Below are 6002 nucleotides of genomic sequence, written 5' to 3'. Positions count from 1 at the left end.
TAGCATTACTAGAATTTAGATCACATACACGTACACATAGACAGATGTCCAGACAGACAGACAGTCACACACACATTCTATTAATTTGAGTTTTCACTTTGTTGTGGACTATAAATGGATTATCATGTATGTAGAGTCTCATTGATTTTTCTACCAACAACACGTTGCTGATGTAAAAAAAAAAAAAACCACACACACACAACATGTTAACAGGAATGCATAAGAATAATTTTATTGAGTTGCTATTTTCGATGGCAACTCAATGTATTTTTTTTCTTCTGTTTGTTTTTTGTATATTGGAAATGGGGGTGCAATTCTAAAATTCTCAATCACAGACCTCGGAAAAAGACCTGTCTGTTTAAGGAGTCGCTTGCCCTGGATAGCTCAAGCATGAAATTCAAATAAAGAGTATCATAAAAAAACACACTAATCGATGCCGCGCTTTTCCATAATATGGACGCTAGAAAAGCTCGGCATAAGCATTGCGGTTGCTTGCACCTGCACAGAAAGTATAACTCATTAAAATGAGTTGAGGTGCATGGTAGAAGCAGCTCATTAAAATGCATCATATTTAGACAGGTCCTTTTCCCATGCAGGTCATGGTCTGAGAATGAAGCGATTATTTCAAACTTTATTTGCTCACTCGTGGAACATTTTGGAAGGTATATCAAAGTCTTGATAATTATGCTGACTTATGATTTTTAAAGTTGATACACGTATCTCAACTGTTTCCCTCGAAAACGTCCCATGAGTGGACAAAATATTTACAATAATATAATTATGATATGTAATTTAGATACATGCATAATCATTGTTTCACATTATCAAAATAACCCATCTTAACTCTCTTAACAAAGACTGAAAATCCATTTCACATATCACTTAGCCAAATCCACACCATTTTTCACTACTTGACCTATCATTCTTTGTTCCTCTTCTGTGTTTAGAAACATATACTCTCAAAAGAAAAGAATGAAAAATAAAATGTTCACTCTTGAAGAAGTGAACAACAGAAAAGAGTGAGTTTCGAGTGAACTTGGAGTGAATTTTGAGTGAAAATGTTCATTTTCACCCATTTTGGAGTAGATTCAGGGATCACTATAAAATCTTCGAGTGATCCCTGAGGTCACTCCAAAAGTAGTTTAGTCTTTATTCATTCCTTTAAGAGTAAACTTTTTCACATTTGCTTTTTTAGAAAGTACTATGTTTTGGTATAGAGAATAAGACATAGTTAGCTCAACGTATATAAAGGTAACAGGACGATTTTGTGTATCATCGTTGTTTTCATTCTCTGCATATTAATATGTCGTATATTATGTGTATTATTTGCAGAATGTAAACATTTCTCCATGGATTTAACACATTGGTTATCCCGTTCCCTTCAGTTGAAGAGTTAGTTTTAAAAGGGAATACGTAACCATAACCAATGATAGAAATTGAGACTTATACGCCTACAAACCAATCGGGCCTATGTATAGCCACTGTTTAATACCAGAACCACTTAAATTTTGCTTTTAAACGAAAACGTGCAATTGTATATGAAGGCGTTGTGCATGTTTTCCATTCACCAGCACTGATACATTTCGCCCGTTCATGGTGAATAACTGTATTATTTGTTTTTGTAACAATAATTATTCGGATACTATACGAATGTCAGAAAGTACAAACTTCTTTTCGGATATGGACCTTAACCGATATTCATCTTATAATCTTTGTTATAATCACGGCCTTTTACTGTTGTCAACATTGTCAACAAAATCAAAATGTCATCCTGTCTTGCTATTTTAGTATCATTGCATCATAACATTGCATTTGTTTTTACCATTATAATTTTTATAGGTATTTTTATCATTGTGTCATTACCTTTATGCCTTGAAGTAATTCATAATGATATAATCCGATAAGAAAGCACTATTTTTGTTTCTAATTTTGTTTCATTTTAGCCCTGAGCTGGACAAGTTTTGCGGAAAGAAAATGCAAGAACGCCACATTCTTTCATCGTCGTGATCATGGACTATCCCTTTGTATAGTAATGTTCAGAAATCGTATTTATGTCATTCAGCACAACAAGACCTCTCATTTTTATTCCATCACTAGTATAGGACTTTTAGAATTACTTTTTGTTCACCTTAACATTCCCTGCGACATGTTCAAGTCGCATTTGCTCAGTGACGAATCACTTAGCTTGTAAGACAGATAACCGACATGAATTCCGACCTTTTTAATACGTGCATGATGGGCTTATTATGCCGCTTTATGTGAAACATCCTCTTTCACACTGTAAAACAAGATATTCGCGGCATGAATTTTTCTCGAAATAGAGCTTAACGGCCTTAAAATTACGCGGAATAATATTTAAGCGAATTGCGACTGGCATTCATAGTGTTATAGACGGTAATTTTTGGTAATCTTGGCTCTGACGAAATTCGCGAAATTAAAATGCATGCAAACATTCTTCGTTTTACACTACATGGATATGATGACTAATAAGGATAAGAAGTCTAGTAGATGCATAGAAGCAATGAATAGATATCTTTGATAAAAGACCTATAGTACTCCCAAATTATACTGAATACTTCTCAATCACATTGTGTGTGTTTTTTTTTTGTCTTAAAAGTTCGTTCATGATAGGGACTTTGATTATCGCATGAAATCTTAATGCAATATTAGAAAATGAAGATTACTAGAGTCAAACATTATGCATGCATCAAACTGCGAGTAATAATCATCGTCTTTCAAAAGCAAATTTGAAAAATGATACAACATGCCTTCACCTTTGATACCATGCATAATATTATCAATAACCTCTTTCTAACGATGTCGTTTTGTTCTCTTTTGTGAATGTCACAACTTTTCTATTAATAAATTGTAGTGTAATTGTCTTACTTTTTATTATTTATAACAATTTGTACTTAGGACAAACGACTATAACAATTTCAAGTAATATGAGGAAAATTAAGTTCTAAAACTGTGCTGAATCTTTTTGTTTGTTTTAATTTTTTCGATTGTGTAAAATGTACAAATTGTAAAAAAAAAAAATGCGACACTAATTTTGTTTGTTTTTGCGTAGACAACGATATCAATGATGTAATAAAGATTTAACATCGCATAACTGTATTGTCTGAAGTCTCCTGAATGAAGAATCTCTGGTAAAACAAAACTGTATTCTGGACTTGATTGTATACGTTCATGACTAGTTACGAGTGAATGATCAATATCACTTCGGTTCAGCTAGATTAGTTAACTTTCATTCATTTCTGCATTTTGTGTGAAAATCAAGGCGTGTACACACCCTATACATGATTTTCACACACATACGCATTCAACAGTACACATAATCATATATTTGAAGAAAAAAAATCTACTAAGAAACAAATTCACAGTGAATGAACACGATAATCACTAAAACTGTTGACTGTTTAACAAAATCAAACAATGAAACCAGAGAAGTTTACGAAATACTTATTTCCAGAGGGGAAAGATTATGCATCAAGACTACACATAGGATTGTGAATTCAATTGAAGACTCACAAAACCATACAACGTTACATTCAGGATCCCTGTTTGATATGGTACCTTCTCAGTCTCTATAAACAAAATTCTTGAATAACTATTTTCACCCCCGCCCAAAAAACCAAGAAATATCCAAACACTTTACATTAATATCCACGACAACACTGAACACTTATGGGTTACTGGCAACTTAACGCCCTTATATTATACAGTCCATTGCCGCTACTACAGTTCAGTTCAGTTCAGTCAAAATTTATTTCATATTTCCACTTTCTCAATGATGAGATTGCAAAAATAATGGTTGACAGTAAAACAAGAATAGATGATAATTATATGCAATCATATCTTTTGATTGAAGTAGAAGAAAAAAAAGAAACATATACTTTGCACTTTAATGTATAAAAATGGTCATAATTATCATCTATGACTTCTGAGGATGTAACAAGTAAATATCAAAAATATGACGCGGCCTATGTACATAAAATCTATAACGCTTGTAAACTGTAGGTTCCTGACAGCCATGGAATTTTTCTACGGAGAACGGATATGTTTATCTTGGCGAACTAAAGTTGAAGACGTTGTTTGCAAAAACCGATAAGTCCATATTTGCAAAATGGAGATATTTGCGATTGAAGGTCAAGAAAAATAAGGAGAATAATAGGAAAATGTTTGCTTCTTTTGACCATTACTTCAAAAGTGTGCCTCTATATTATGTAGTGACCAATATATCATTTTAAAGGTATTATTTTGTACTTTATGTCAGAGACCGTACTTCAAAATCTTCAAAAATTGACTTATCGATTTTTGCGAACAAAATCTTCAATTATACTAGTACAAAAATATAGGCCTATATATTATGTGACCCTGCACCACAAAACAAACAAAAAGTCGCCAGACATGAATTTTTAGTTAAGACCATATTCTGAAAGAGCAGACTTTAAGCTTTAAAATGATGTATAACTCAAATCAAATGGACTCTCCTAACCTATCTAAATATTGGAAAGAAAGCACAAACTATAAGGAAAAGTGTGAACTATAGGAAAAGAGGCGATGAAGTACGTCTATTCTTCCAAAGCGCTTATCTTTACCAAACCGTGCTGGCTGTGCGATGAATGGGACAAAAAACAGGAAGTGATAAACCATGCGATTAACAACTATGAAGGGATTATTAGATGTAACTGAAATCAAACATGCCTCATTAATACATTCTGTTCATAATTAATGGCAACTTTCAAAGCAGTATAGACAGGGCAGAGCCAGGCAAAAACTGCCTTTTTTTCCAGTCAAGGTTTTCTCACTTGATTCTGGTACTTTAGGCCATACTTAACAAAATAAGCTTCTGCGCCATCTTGAAATCTGTCCCGAATCCAAGATGGCCGCCAAAAATCCAAAATGGCCGCCAGAGGACCTAAAAAGTGCCTTCTGTGGTTAAGATTTGTCTGGGGATGGGATTTTTTTTACTCTATTTGATGATAAATGGTAAGAGAAATAAGATTCAGTGGATTAAAATTAGAATCAGTTTCTTTTTTATTGCGAAAATCCAACATGGCCGCCAGACGCAGCTGCCGAAATTAATAAATGTCATACTAACCGGAGGGCCAAACCCTAAAAACTTGCTTACTTAACGAGTGAGTTCCACTCTCTTTACAAACTAAGTAGACCATGCTTACTTTCAAATTTCTATTGTAACAAACAACATACCACTGGTCTACCTCAAAAAAATTGTTGCGAAAGCCTCCAAATCCAAAATGGCGTCCAAGATGGCCGCCATATTTACTGAATTTGCTATTTGAAAGATGATTTGATAGAAACATCAGATTTCAACAAATGTGGTGTCATATGAAAGAGAATAACATTTCCTACAAGTTGATACCATTTTTGTGGGCGATTGTGATAACTGAATTGAGATATAAAGGAAAAACTCTCATTTTTTGATATTTTTCTGAAAAAAGGAAAATCATGAAAATGCATGATTCAGCATAAATCGGAAAAAGACGGAAGGATTATCTTGAAACGTTTTTAAGAATTTTGCTTAACATAGAATTAATATTTGGAGAAAATTAGGGGTCACTACCATTTGTGGTTCAGGAGTTATAATGTCTCAAACTTGAAAACTCACTATGTAAAAATTTCCACTTTAGCTGTGACAAGACCTTGTTGGTCGTAAAGAGAGTCTGCACGCGCCAAGACTACTACACGCACCACTGGCACTGACGCTTGTAGCAGTGCCAGTGGTGCGTGTAGTAGTCTTGGTGCGCGCAGACTTTTTTGACAAACAAGAGTTTGTGCCTGCAAACTAACTTTTCATACCAAGTGGTAGCTCAGGTGACGCTGATCGCTATCATTTCAAAGTAGATTGTTCTGGAGCAGATGAGATGAAGCAAAAATGTCTTTCAAATAGAGGTAGAAGCTTGAAACAACCATGCTATAGAAAGTTTAAAACAAAATTTGGATCAATCACTCAAAAACTTCAAGATTGCAGGCCATCA

The sequence above is a fragment of the Diadema antillarum genome, unplaced genomic scaffold (assembly GCF_040938485.1).
Source record: "Diadema antillarum isolate AM-2024a unplaced genomic scaffold, OU_Dant_1.0 seq00000810_RagTag, whole genome shotgun sequence".
In the NCBI taxonomy this organism is placed as follows: Eukaryota; Metazoa; Echinodermata; class Echinoidea; order Diadematoida; family Diadematidae; genus Diadema; species Diadema antillarum.
Note: the sequence above shows the minus strand (reverse complement) of the source record.